This window comes from Dromaius novaehollandiae, chromosome 2, assembly GCF_036370855.1.
Source record: "Dromaius novaehollandiae isolate bDroNov1 chromosome 2, bDroNov1.hap1, whole genome shotgun sequence".
In the NCBI taxonomy this organism is placed as follows: Eukaryota; Metazoa; Chordata; class Aves; order Casuariiformes; family Dromaiidae; genus Dromaius; species Dromaius novaehollandiae.
Window position 1 is genome coordinate 63,651,068 of NC_088099.1, and position 13,863 is coordinate 63,664,930.

General features: G+C 57.5%; 1 long non-coding RNA gene across 1 annotated transcript; it reads right to left on the reverse strand.

Moving 5' to 3' along the window:
- Positions 1 to 8,299: 8,299 nt before the first annotated feature.
- LOC135327507 (uncharacterized) lies at positions 8,300 to 12,280 on the reverse strand. Its single transcript, XR_010387712.1, has 2 exons — positions 12,162 to 12,280; positions 8,300 to 10,778 (listed from the first exon to the last, which is right to left on the reverse strand). It is a non-coding gene; the product is annotated as an uncharacterized LOC135327507 (long non-coding RNA).
- Positions 12,281 to 13,863: the final 1,583 nt, after the last annotated feature.

Below are 13,863 nucleotides of genomic sequence, written 5' to 3' on the forward strand. Positions count from 1 at the left end.
GCCTTGGTTACCACCTTCCAGCTTCTCCCATGCTTCATCGATTAGCTTTTGCACGTCCTGGGAAGGAAGACAGAAAAGAGCGGCCCTTAGCAGGAAAAGGAACGGGCCACCGGGCGCAAGCCAGCCCCCCTTACAAGGCCAGCCAAGGTGAACTTGGAGGTTCAGCTCCTCACTCCTCACCTGCTCGCCTAGAAAGAGTGCATCACACAGAGCAAAAGCACTGTTCTGGCCGGCTTGTGCTACGCCGCAGCAACGGCGGAGGCACCAAACCTCACGCGGCTCGACGGGAGCATAAATCCCGGCGTGGCTGGCGGCATCGCTTCTGCGGGGCCTGCACAGCCGACCCCAGCCCGGCCAGGATGCCGCGAGGGCAGGCAGCCCGCACCCCTGAGCACAGCCCCCGCTGAGTACACGCCCCGAGCCCACGCCGAACTGCGGACCAGCTGAGCAGGGCATCAGACGGGCTGCGCCATGCTTCAACCCTCACCGCTACCGCGGCGACGGCACCCGGCAAAACGGCGGCGACGGCAAGCGGCAGGGGACGCAGCTTCCGCGCCTTCCCCACCCGCCTATCCCGCCGCGGGTTCGGGGCGTGGGGGCTGCAGGCCACGCCCCCTTGCGGGCGGGGCGGGGGGTGGTGGCGAAGAGCCCCGAGCCGCCGCCGCCGTTGCCATGGGGACGGCGGGCCGCTGGGGCGGCTTCGCGCGCGGCCGGCCGGTTCCGCCGGTGCGCGGAGCGGTCGGGAGGGAGCTGGGCGGCGGCGGCGGCGGCGGCGAGGAGCGCGCAGCCGTTGGGCGTCCGTTCCTGGCGCGGAGCCGCGCGGCGGTGGGGCGGGCGCAGCCCGGGCCGGCTTTCTCTCTCTTCTCTCCCCGAGGCGGGTCTCCGGGATGAGGCGCGCCGTCAAGGAGCCGCCCGCAGCTCGCAGCCACCGCTACGCTGCTGGCGGCAAGTACCGCGCCTCTGCCGGCCGCGCTCCCTTGTGCCCCCGAGCGGGAGGGCTGCGGCCGCGCCGCGCCGCGCCCTGAGGCGCATCCCTCGTTGCTCGCCCTGAGGCTTGCCTGGGCCGTAAATGAGAAGGCTGTTGGATGGTGGTTGTCGTTGGTTTTCCTAGCTCGTATACCGAAGGTATTCGTGGTCCTTCTCCTGTGGTGCTTACCAGTGTTTCCAGTGCACAAGGCCTTGTTAGGCTGCAGCTAAGTAAGCTCTTCCTCCTGTAAAACTCCCCATCTTTTGCTTTGGGATGGAAGTTAATGGCACATTACACTTCCATCAGTCAGTCAGTCAGTCAGTCAGTCACTCCTTTTACCTTGGCGCAGATGTACCTCAGACTGGAGTTTCCTGTACACACCAGCTCACCATGCTGAGAGAGACCCTCCAGGTGGGGGCTTCACAGAAGGCCCCCTCCCTGCATACAGGGCCCGAGGCACCAGAACACAACCCCTCCATGCCAGGCTTCTGCTGCGTCTCAGCAGAACATCACAGCCCAAAAGGAGGACGAGCGGTCTGTGCGCTCAGTCGTTCAAGGTGACTCCAAGACACCTGTCACAGCAGCCGTGCTCTGAGTAAGGCCCTTGGTGAGGGCACCTCCCAAGTCTCATCAAGAGACTTCTCCACTGGCATCCTAGGGTGCGTCTGGGATCGGGAAGGGCCAGCTGCTCCTTAAGGATGGGGAGCCAGGAGGCAAATGCAGGGCCAGGGCATCAGCAGCAAGGGCCCTGTCCCACAGCACCCAAGCAGGACAGGCCCAGAGATCATGGCCAGCTCCAATAAGAGTGCAGAGCATGAGGCAAGTTCAGGACGACGAGGCAGGTCCAAGGAGAAGCCACAAGAGCAGGTCAGGGTCAGGGTCAGGGTCAGGCCCAGTGACTGCCAGGCAGGCCCAAGATGACAAGGCAGCACCAGGAGAAGAAGGCAGAAGGTCAGTCCCCAGAGCAGGCTCTGGGCCACCAGGGCGCTTGGCCAGGGAGGGCCCTGGCTGAGCTGAAGAGCAACAGCTCTCCAACAGAGCTCAGGCAGGGGCTCCAGGCCCAGGCCCAAGCTTAAATAGGGCTTCTGGGCCCATGGACACCTGTGGGGTGAGGTGAGGGGGGGTGTGCTGGTGCAGCCCCCAGGTGAGGATGGTCAGCACTGTTAAGGCCTGCTAGGGCACTTGGGGCCCTGCCAGGTGCTTAGCAGAGGAGCTGCTGGGCTCTTGCTAGTGACTGACATGGCAAGAGTGCTGCCTTCAAGCTCTGAGGGCTGAAAGCCAGCTCTCCAACTGCTATGGAGCCAGTTAGCAAGGGCCAAGAATTCAAAGGGAGACCAGCTCTCCAGAGCCCAGAAGACAGAGGGACACGTGCCTGCCAAGGAACTAGGTAGATGAGGTCTTAGCTGCAAGCTGACTGGCTTGTTGGAAGAAGTAGGCGGATGACAGAGAAACTGGTCTTCTCAAACCTTGTATCGCCTATGCACCTCTGTTTGAAAACCTCCAGGTTTCTAGTCTGCGTCCTAACGTGGAAAGGGTAGCAATCCTACTAGCAGGATGTAATGCTTGGGGACAGTTTAGTTGTCACTACCTCAGGCATCAGACAGGTGAGTTGGGGATATTCCCCACGGCCGATGACGCCTGGGAGCTAAGCCGTCCCTACTGCCTCCTGTGGGTCTGAGCAGGATTAGCCAAGAGCCATCTGCCACAGAGGTGCCCAGGCGGCCTTGCTGAAGTGTGGGGAAGTAAGGGTGCCCCCTGGGCCAGGGAGGAGGACCTTGTTGGGAAGGGTGAAAAGCCCCTCTTCAAGGAGGGAGGAAAAAGCAAGGAGCAAAAGGAGTGGACGTGTCCTCTGGCCCGAGAAGCCGAGGTTTGTTGGGGCAAGCTCTGTGAGAGCACGGAGGGGATGCTGGGGATGACTGACTTACTCATTAAGCAAGCTGCCCCTCTCATCAGTGGTGAAAGCCATTGCGAAAATGGCCTTTCTTTGCATCAACCAAAGGCAGAGAGGAAGTGCTCTGCTTGCCAGCAGCTGTTGTTTGATCTGGCCAGTGCTGCAGAAGCTGTGGGGCAAGGAAAAGAGCAGCGTTTACAAACGGCACAAAACAATTGGGGCAGGGCTCCTAAGGAGGCACCAGCGCCATGGTGCGGTGCCTGGCTGCAGTGCTGTGTCTGGGAAAAGGCTTAGAGCAGAGAGAAGCAGCAGCATTGAGTGAAAGTGCCTGGGACCTGGAGACGTGGGATGGGGATGTTTGGGATTCCGAGGGTGAGGAAAGCCCTCTGATACAAGAGGCCAGGGCAGTGAAGGAGGTAGCTGTGGTGGTTATTAGGAGGACAAGACCTGCAGAGCGGGGAAGCAGAGCACCAGTTGCCAGGCACAAGCCACCATGGCAGGAACGGGGACATGGCCAGAAAGGAGGAGGTTTGGAAGAACCAAGAAGGAGCATGGCCTGTGTGGTACAGGTGCTCAGGACTTGAGAGCCGTGTACTCCTTTTTCACACGAGGAGGCTACGCGAATCGTGGCGACAAGAGGAGTGCCTTGGCCAAAGGCAGGGGCACTTCTCTGAGCCCTGCCTGATGATGAGGCATTGGGGGAGCAAGAGCTGAGCCTAAGAATCGGGAAGTTGGAAGCCTGTGAGCGTGTCAGAGATAAGGGAGAAAGGATGCCCTGGACAGAGGTCCAGGAGGCACCGGCCCATCTGTGTGGCCGTGGGCTGCTGCGAGTACAAAAGCCGAGCCCCGAGCCCCGTAAGGCCTGACTTGGACACTCTGGAGGAGCTGTGGATCGGGGTGATGCAGGGTATGATACAGGCCTGTCACACCCCAGGAGCCCGTAAAGGCTTCTTTACCAGCCGGGGCTGTGCTTGAACCAGTGGAGCCCCGGGTGAGGGTATGGCTCCACTGGAGACCATGGGCTTCCCAGCAGGTGTAGCACAAAAAGGGGAGGCAAAGAAGGACGCAGCAACTGCAAAGGCAGACACCTTTCCTTCCCGGAGGGGTAATTTGGCAACGCTTGGCAAAGCCTCGGGGTGAATGAGGAGGAACTGGATGGTCAGCTTACAGGAGTTTGACTGGCGTGGCGGAGAAAAGCCTTATGAGGAAAGGGGAGGAAATCAGAGGAGGTGGGAAAACACCGGCTCCTCCTGCCACAGAGGAAAACCTACGCGCGTCCTGCACAACCTCCCAGCACTCGGAGTCCCAAGCCCTGGTGCCAGGAAGACCCACCGCCACCACGCTGACACGGGGCACGGGGAAAGGGGTTACTTGGAGGTGTGATGTACACGACGAGGGGCGTGGGAACAGAAAACTGCTCTGCTGATACACACAGGATCAGAAGCCACCTTCTTAGACTGTCAGGGTCCCCTAGTCCCAGGAAAATCAGCCAAACATGCTGAACAAAGCGTAGGAGGTGATGCCAGCCAGAGACCCCATCTTCCAGCCCCTGTACCAGCACAGAAAAGGGCCTGGAGGGGAGACCACAAGGTCTGCTGAAGGGGGGGAGAGGGATGATAGAAGAGGCCAAAAGCTGGGGGAACAGCCCCATCCAGCCTGTCCGTAAAAGCCACGCTGAGAGGAGGATGGGGAGCCACACGAGGAGAGTGCTTGCCCGCATGCAGCGAGAGCCTCCTCCTGCAGCCAACAGGCATCAAGTCATGCAAGGCATAAGGAACCAGGGACAGCAGTGGCTTGCTGTACTGGCCTGACAAACTGCTGCTTTGCTCTGCCACTGTCCTCCGAGTCAAAGAGGATTTCTGCCTTTCCATTTAAAGGAAAGCTCTCTTGGTTTCCCCGCTTTCCTCACCGGTTTGCCCCTTCTCCAGCAATAGCCCATTGCGGTGTGAGAAAAATGCTGGACGGACGGGGGAAGGCCTAGCCCGTCCTGCAGGTGACACTTTAAGCATGGGAACGAGTCGATGAGAGTGCCAAGAACAATCTCAAGAGGTGCTGTCAAGGACAGAGCAGTCTGGATTGAAAGGAGGCAGGAAAGGCACACACAGTAGCCCATCACCACTGCTGCTCAAATCTTGCGAGCTTTAATCAGGGTGCTCTGTTGTTTCCAGCAGAGCGCCATGCTGGGTCCTCTTCATTGGGTACTGCGTCACCGTGGACCCTGACTCGATAGACGCATGTGTATTCCGGGTGGCCCCAGTTGCTCAGCACCTTCAGCTTCACGTACTCTATGGAGTCAGAGCGCTCGTTCTGAAATGAGAAGAGATGAGCTGTCTTTTCCTCCCTGGCCTTCGACTACTTAGAGCTTCTCCCCTGCCAGCTACACTTCTCCTCCTCCTCCTCCTCCCCCCGTACACTTCTCATGCCTCTTCCTCACTGTACCTTCAGCTGGAAAGTCTGGAAGGGATGTTCTGCAGCCACGTACGTGAACTCTCCTAGGAACAGCCCCTGCTCCTCATTTTCCGCCTTCATCCCCTACGGAAAGGCAGGGGTGGAGAAAAGAAGAGAGGGAGGTACACAGCGGGAAGACTCAGCTTCCCTAGGGCAACTACTGAAGCGGCCAGAATTAGGCCGAGGTGGGAGTGTTGGGAAGAGCAGCTTTGGGTGCGCAGGAAAGAGAATTGGCACCAAGGAGGAGAAAGGAAGTAGGGGCAGGGGGATTATTTGGGAGGAGTGGTGGCAGAGCCAGTGTGCCAGCTCCTGCAACTCAGGGCTCATTTAGCACTGCGCGGCCCCGGAAATGGGAAGCTTTGCTCTGAGGCTACACCGCAAAGGAAAGGCGTGTGATGGAAATGGAGTAACTCAAAGGAGTTTGTTTCTCCTCCAGGCTCGGAGGAAGTCGCAGGCCAGAGAGAATCCTCCCAGCGTTGCGGGACCTGTATTCACCTGCCCGCTGCCACCCTGCCATGCTTAGAAATGCTCTTCACAACCCCCCCGACTCTAGAGGAAGCACTTACATAGACAGCAAAGTCTTTCGGAGCACTGGAGATGTTTTCTCCAGGGGACACTCTCGCTGAAATATGTTCCAGCGTAACAGCTCGTGGAAAGACTGCTTTGGGCAGCTTGATGAAGACGTGACCCTGACTCCCGGGGAAAGACCAGCAGTTTCCCGGATGATTTTCAGGCTGAAGGAAGAACAGTGCACGCTGTTCATGTGGGAAAGGGACACTCTCCACAGTGGGTTTGGTTCTCCCCTCCCAGCTTGGTTGCTCTCTGTTTCTTGGTGTCCCTACCTCAAGGATAACCTCAGGAGACTTCATGGAGTGCAGCAAGGGGAGCCCAGCCCAGAAGAGTATTCCTTTGGTGTCGCGGAAGGAGGCAGAAGTCTTGGAATGAATGATGGTAGCCCCTGAAACAAGAATGCACTGATCAAGTCCAGTCTTCCCTGGAGGACTGCATCTGTTTATAAGGCTGTGATCTCTCCGGAGGATCTCATGAACCCCGTAGGCTGTGGACCTGTCCTCAGACAAGCAGCAGAGACACTCCCCTGTGACAGTTATTTCAATTCCTGACATGGATGAACTCCGGAGAGACTCGGAAAGAAAAGGATTTATTGAACAGCCATCTTGTACGGGAACCGTCGCAGCCCTGGTACCTGCCTCCTTTCCCTCCACTGTTACTTCCATGGATTCCAATTAGTGCTCCCGGAGCAGGAATCAAGGCATGCGGACATAGCTGTGTCCTAATGAACACTGCCACGGTGACGCCTGTTCCCACTGCACTGTCAACTTGAAAAATGCTACTAGGTATTCCTAGATCTCCAGCAGGGACGTTCCCCTCTGTCTTCCTTGCGTGAGCCCCCCTGGAACACACAGCAGTGGCTCATGGAGCTATGCTAATGGGCCGTGGCAAAGGAAAGCTAACACAGGCTGAAGCACAGAGAGGAGGCGCCCTGTCTTGGTTGTTCCCGTGCTGTAGCCGCACCTGATGATTTGCGGGCCAAATCCGGCATCTGGACTTGGTTATATTCCAGCTTCTCCAGTGCTTCCTCGATTAACTTTTGAACATGCTGGGAAGACACAGAAAAGAGAGCAGCTATTAGAGGCAAAGGGGCACATCCCAGCTCCCTTCCTGGGCCAGCTAAGGTAAACTTGGCTGTTGCACTCTGGCCTAAGGAGCTTGGGAATTCCCTGAAAAGCTCCCAGGTTTGCTTGGCTCCCATTGACCAGTATCAGAGTGGCGGGGCTGCTCACTCCAGTGCTCCGAGCCTTTCTGTTAGCTGTGGCAGGGAACTCTACTAGGATACGTGCCGGGGCGGGGAAGAAAAATCTCTGAGGAGAGCCTTCTGCAATGGTCTCTTACCCACGCTGTCATGCCCTCAGTCTGCTTCAGGGCTTCGTTGAGAGCACGCCGGGCAACGTCCTTTGCGCTCCATCTCAGAGCGTGGAGGACTTCCTGGAGCTCACGCAGCTCTCCTTGGAGGGTCTGGATTTCGCTAAGTGTTGCTCCTAATACCTCATCCGCTTGCCTGGAAAAAGTGCGCCACAGAGACAGAGACCACCGTTCTTGCGGGCTGGTGCTATGCCATGGGAATGGGAGAGAGGCAACAAATCTCCCTCGAGGTGCCTGGGAGCATCAAGTGGCTGGACTCCAGCCAGTGGCTGAGAGTGTGAGAAGCAGCTGCAGGATGGGGCCTACCCCTATGCCCCTTCTCCAGCAGCGGAAAGGTGGAGCTTCCAACAGCCCTGCCCTAGCTAAAAGGCTCATGGAGGGGTTGCTCCAGGCCTCGAAGGGACATGGAGATATAGCTGCCCACTAGGGAGAAAGGAAAAGCAGAGAGGCAGGCAGGGCAGTGGGAAGAGCCCTGGGAATTGTGTCGTGTGAAGTTTGTGTGAGACAGGCCTGGAGCTCCTCTAAAGCATCATCTAGCCAAGAGGAAATCATTTTTACCTCTGCGTCTTCACGTGCACGCCAGAGAGAGGAAACTCCTCCTATGGGGACAAGTAAGGGAACGTTCAGTTCAAACACCAACAGACCTGCTGCAGAAAGGAAGGTGTGGGGCAATGGTATGGCCTTTACAGCAACGGGAAGCAAACAGGCACAGACCCCATGCCTCCGGGGAGCCAGCTACTCCGCTAGCATGCACTGGGAAATTATCCCGAGAGACTGCCAGGCAAGAGAACACAAGTCACACTGGCTATTGTGCTATTCGAGAAGCACCGACATTTCCTTGAATCCAACGGATCGATTCTTAAAAAGCCTTCTACCATTTGTCGGCCACTGACTTGACAGCTCAAGAGATGCCTACACCACATGCCTTTGTGCATAGTCCTTGAATTTCCTCTGTTCCTGGAGAGCTGGGCCAGTACCACACTGGTTATTGCTCCATTTCAAGGTGTGCTGTCATTACAGTTCCTTTCTTAAGACCACCATGAAAGGCTCTATTACTATAAAGCTGCTGGCTTTATTAGGCATGTGCACGTGCACACACACACAGACAACACACACAGACACACTTTTTAGTGGTTGCTGTGTTGAACGGCTGGGCAAAGAATGAGCCAGACCAAAAGACTCAAGATTTCAGAAACAACCCAGTACTTTGAGGTAACCACGTGCATAACAGCGGTCCATTTTCAGCTGTGCCCTATACCAGGAGCTTCATGTTAAGGCACTGGTGTTTGGGCAGTTTACCTTCACCTGACAGACCTGGCAATGGTGGCTCGTGGACCTTGCGCTAGCCCCCGCAAGAAAGGGCCTTTTAACAAAGCCACCCTTGATGCCCTTGGGTTAAGACTGGCAGAAGCAGCCTGGATTTGAGGCACCCAGAATGTCACCTGCTGACAGATAGGTTGAAAGGAGGAGAAGATGTAGGCCCTCGCTGCTGCTGCGGTCGTCCGGATGCTTCCTTCATCCAGCAGCCCCACGTGGTAAACACCTGTTGGTCACAAACCAAAGCTCTCTTTACACTTCGAACTTGCTCATGCCAGAAGAGCTGTGTGCAAGTAGGGCTCCAGTCCTTCAGGCATGCTGACACCCAGCTGATGTTAGGAAGCTGTGCGTGAGTTGGTGTGCCAGCAAAAGACAGGCTGCAAGTGCTCCTGCGGCTGGAGACTGCTTGGGAAGGGTGACAAGCCAGCACGGGGATCTCCCAGGCTTTGTTAGCGCCTCATGAAACCTTAACCAGCTGCCTCCCTCCATAGGGCTGCCTGCTGCACTCTGAGGGTCAGGCACAGATGCCATCATTGTGTCTCCTCTCTTCTTCTCGGGAAGAGAGGATGATGGAAGAGGGGCCTCTGAAGAGATGAAGATTCCTTCCCCGGGACATGCTGCTCTCTCCTGAAGGAAGCTTCCCCACTTCCTGGGGCAAGCAGGCTAGCCACTGCCGCTCCCCAGGCTTAGGAGACTTAGCTTCAGCTCCGGGGAAAAGCAAGTCACCCTGTGCCCACCCCCGTTGCTCTGAGGCACGTGGAAGCGGGGCAGCCCTCTCTCAGGGCCTTCCTGCTCCTAGTTGGGCTCCTCTGGCCACAGCCGTCTACATGGACCCAAGCAGAAGCAAGCACGGGGTCTCTCGTAAAGAACCACCGTGACTTCGGGGCTCTACAGACACTCACCAAGAAGGGAGGCAAACAGAGCAAGCAGCACCAGGAGAACTGTCTTCCGAGCCTTCTTTTGCCTGTGGAGGAGCATGGAGGAAAAGAAGGGTGAAGCTGGCTGCAGCTGTGCAGGCCCTAAGCAGGCTCCAGAGCAGCAGTAGCAACTGCAGCTCTTGCACCTGGCGTTACTGACTTGGGAAGTGGCCTGCTCGCGCACGAGCTCCAGTCAGTGGTCAAGCTTTCAGCCACTGTGGCAGTGGGGCATTTGGGAGGGTGAGGATTGGCATAGGGGAGCTAGGGATGGAGGATTAACTCCAGACCAGGAGAAGCAGTGCCAACAAAAGCTAGGGCCGTACTTCCTGCCTAAGGGAGTAGAGGCGATTCTTTGGAGACGCAAAGGACATAATTCACACCCGCTTCTCCTGCCCACCATCCAGTCGGTACTTGTGCCGAGACTGTTCTCCCCCCACTCTCAAGAAAAGGTGCTGCCTCAGCTTTACCTTGCAATAGTGCCCAAAACGTGGAGCACAAAGCGCTGAGGAGACGTTACGCTCAGCAGGATGAAATGCCAGATGAGCCAGAAAACTCCTGAGAAAGAGGCAAGATGGAAAAAGTCCAGTGAGCTCGTGTGTAATTCTAGGTTAGGGCTTCTACTCGTCCTCTTTGTGTTGGCAGAGGACAGGAGGCATCCTCCCGTTTCTGTGACTTGCTCCCGCTTCTGTCAGTTGCTCTGCAGCTGCAAGCAGGACAGGGGACGGGAAATGAATTCCCTCCAGTCCAAACATCACTCCTTAATCAGGTCATATCTCCCTTTAGGGCTACAGAGGGTCGGCCTCTTAGGTCATAGGCAGAGCTGCCTTTCCTGGTCCCCAGGACCTTGAGGCAGAGCCTAAGGCCGGGCTTCTGGGAGCTCTTGCTCTGCCTCTGACAAGAGTTTGAAACAACTGGGGGCTGAAAAGCTCTTCACCAGCTGGAGAAAGTATAGAGCGAGTTTGACCTGGACGAGGAAACCTGCACATGAAAAACAGCAGGCAACCACTGAGTCTTTGCACATTTCAGAAAAAAGGCTTATATGGTCGCATAAAGCCTCCACGTTGCATTTCCTGCCTTTGGATGGCCATGCAGTTGTATTTGAGCCGGTTTTTCTCACTGCCATTGGACAACAGCCTTCTCCTTCCATGCAAACAAGCCACACTGTAAATGGTAACAAGCAGAGAGAGCTGTACTGAAGAATCGCGTCAGCTTACTTTTGCCAGGATGCTGAAGCTGGCCTTGGTCCTGCCTGCGGACTCCGGTGCTCTGGAGAACAGGCCCTTGGCTCGCAGGTTGCCTACAAGAAAGAAAGGGGCTCAGGCACACAGGACACGTGCTACCTGCTGTTGCCTTCAGCCACCTTTACACTGAGCTCGGAGGCTGTCCTTGTGTTCTTCCCCAGTCCGTCCCCCAGCGCCGGGCTGATTAGCTGCAAACGGCACTTGGGGAGAAGAGAGGGGGATCTCTAGAACTCCCCGAAGAAGCACCTCCATACCAGCGTAGGTCTTGGCCGTGATTTCTGAACATCCTTGCAGAGCTGCAGTTGCCAAACACCCTGTTTGCGTGGGCATGGGCCAAAAGCGCTCCGACCTCCTTGCCTCCACGACAGGGAGTGACCAAGCGGCAGGGGCAGCCCGGAGCTGCCGCCCTGCTCTTGCTACCTCACACAGCAGCGACGGCTTGTGATGTCAACGGCAGGCAGCGACATCACAGTAGACAAGGCAGCGCCGTATTTCCAGGCCAAGCTCAACCTGACAGGACACAGAAGCTGCTCTCTTCCTCTGCAGAGAGGCAGCCCTCGGAAATCACAACATCTCCTCCCAAGTATTAAACTCTCTGAAGTCCCAGGGAGGAGGGAGTGATTTGGGAGCCACCAGCAGCCTTGTCTAGTCCCTGCTTTTGACACTCTGCACCACCAGGGCCTGCAGAGCCAACTGAAGCGAGCAACCACGTACAGTCAGCAGTTCTCTGCCGGCGGCTCAGCTTCATGGTGGCGGCAGCAGCTTTTTTCCTGTAGCCCGAAGAAGGCACAGTGGCATAAGAGAAGGGCTGGGCCTGCACTTTTTTTTCTAGTTGTTGCTCTGGGCAGCAGGCTCTTGACTGCAGAGGATAGGAGACGTGTTTAGAGGAGGGGAAGGGAGCATATCTGAATCTCGCTTTTTTTGCTACCTCATGGGATCTCTAGGGACTGCAGTCAGCCCCCCATTTCCCTATGGAAAAGGGAAGACTTTATTTTTTCCCTTCCCCCCCAGAAAGTAACAATTCACAGAGTCAGCAAAAGAGTTTTGTTGCCATGGCAGGACAGTCTGGCAAATTAAATTTGAGGCAAGTCAACAGTGCTGGCTGCCAGTGCCCACCTGTGCTCACTTGGAGCCCCACATCGCTCACACCTTAGGCCTCTCGAGGCCCCATGCTCCTTTACCTTCAATGTAATAATACCAACAGTCTTCACAAGGACTGGGAAGGCAAACCCTGCCTGACCAAGTTCCCCTGTTAGAAGCCACTCAGCACTGAGGACCTGAGGCAGGTTTGCAGAGGAAATACTCCCCTGTAGGGAGACACAAGAAGCAAGTAGGTACCTGCAAGAGCAATGCAGAAACAGAGGCAAGGGTAAGGGAAACCCCTAACACTGGATTAGTGAACCCCACCTTGGCTGCTCTCTGTTTCTTGATGTCCCTACCTCAAGAATAACCTCAGGAAACTTCATCTCACCCAACAATGGGAGCCCAGCCCAGCAGAGTTTTCTTCGGTATTCCGGAAGAAGACAGAAGTCATTGAAAGCAGGACAGCAGCCCCTGAAAATTTAACACAAATGCAATGATAAAGTACTGTCTTCCCTGGAGGAAGGACATATATCTGGATATATATCTGGATATAAGCATTTCATCTGTCCAGAGGGTCCTATGAACCATGTGTGTTGTGGCTGTGTCAACTTGAGAGGTGCTACTACATATTCCTAGATCTCCAGCAGTGATAGCCCCCTCTGTCTTCCTTGCATGAGCCCCCTGGAACGCACAGCAGTGATTCACTGAACTCTCCCAATAGGCTGTGGAAAATGAAAGCTAACACAGCCCTCTGCTAGCAAACAAGGACACCTAGGCTTGAGGTCTTTCATATGTGGTTTGCCACATCACACACCCCGTCAGTCACATCATGCCTTTTGAGCAGGCGGCAGCCCTCAACTTTTTACCCTGTCTCTCCTGCCACTGGGGACGTTCCAATGCAAACCTTGTCCAGCTAGACAGGAGGCGCTTTGGAAGGCGCCCTGCCTCGGTTGTTCATGTGCCGTAGCCGCACCTGACGATTTGTGGGCACAATCCAGCGTCTGGCCTTGGTTACCACCTTCCAGCTTCTCCCATGCTTCATCGATTAGCTTTTGCACGTCCTGGGAAGGAAGACAGAAAAGAGCGGCCCTTAGCAGGAAAAGGAACGGGCCACCGGGCGCAAGCCAGCCCCCCTTACAAGGCCAGCCAAGGTGAACTTGGAGGTTCAGCTCCTCACTCCTCACCTGCTCGCCTAGAAAGAGTGCATCACACAGAGCAAAAGCACTGTTCTGGCCGGCTTGTGCTACGCCGCAGCAACGGCGGAGGCACCAAACCTCACGCGGCTCGACGGGAGCATAAATCCCGGCGTGGCTGGCGGCATCGCTTCTGCGGGGCCTGCACAGCCGACCCCAGCCCGGCCAGGATGCCGCGAGGGCAGGCAGCCCGCACCCCTGAGCACAGCCCCCGCTGAGTACACGCCCCGAGCCCACGCCGAACTGCGGACCAGCTGAGCAGGGCATCAGACGGGCTGCGCCATGCTTCAACCCTCACCGCTACCGCGGCGACGGCACCCGGCAAAACGGCGGCGACGGCAAGCGGCAGGGGACGCAGCTTCCGCGCCTTCCCCACCCGCCTATCCCGCCGCGGGTTCGGGGCGTGGGGGCTGCAGGCCACGCCCCCTTGCGGGCGGGGCGGGGGGTGGTGGCGAAGAGCCCCGAGCCGCCGCCGCCGTTGCCATGGGGACGGCGGGCCGCTGGGGCGGCTTCGCGCGCGGCCGGCCGGTTCCGCCGGTGCGCGGAGCGGTCGGGAGGGAGCTGGGCGGCGGCGGCGGCGGCGGCGGCGAGGAGCGCGCAGCCGTTGGGCGTCCGTTCCTGGCGCGGAGCCGCGCGGCGGTGGGGCGGGCGCAGCCCGGGCCGGCTTTCTCTCTCTTCTCTCCCCGAGGCGGGTCTCCGGGATGAGGCGCGCCGTCAAGGAGCCGCCCGCAGCTCGCAGCCACCGCTACGCTGCTGGCGGCAAGTACCGCGCCTCTGCCGGCCGCGCTCCCTTGTGCCCCCGAGCGGGAGGGCTGCGGCCGCGCCGCGCCGCGCCGCGCCGCGCCCTGAGGCGCATCCCTCGTTG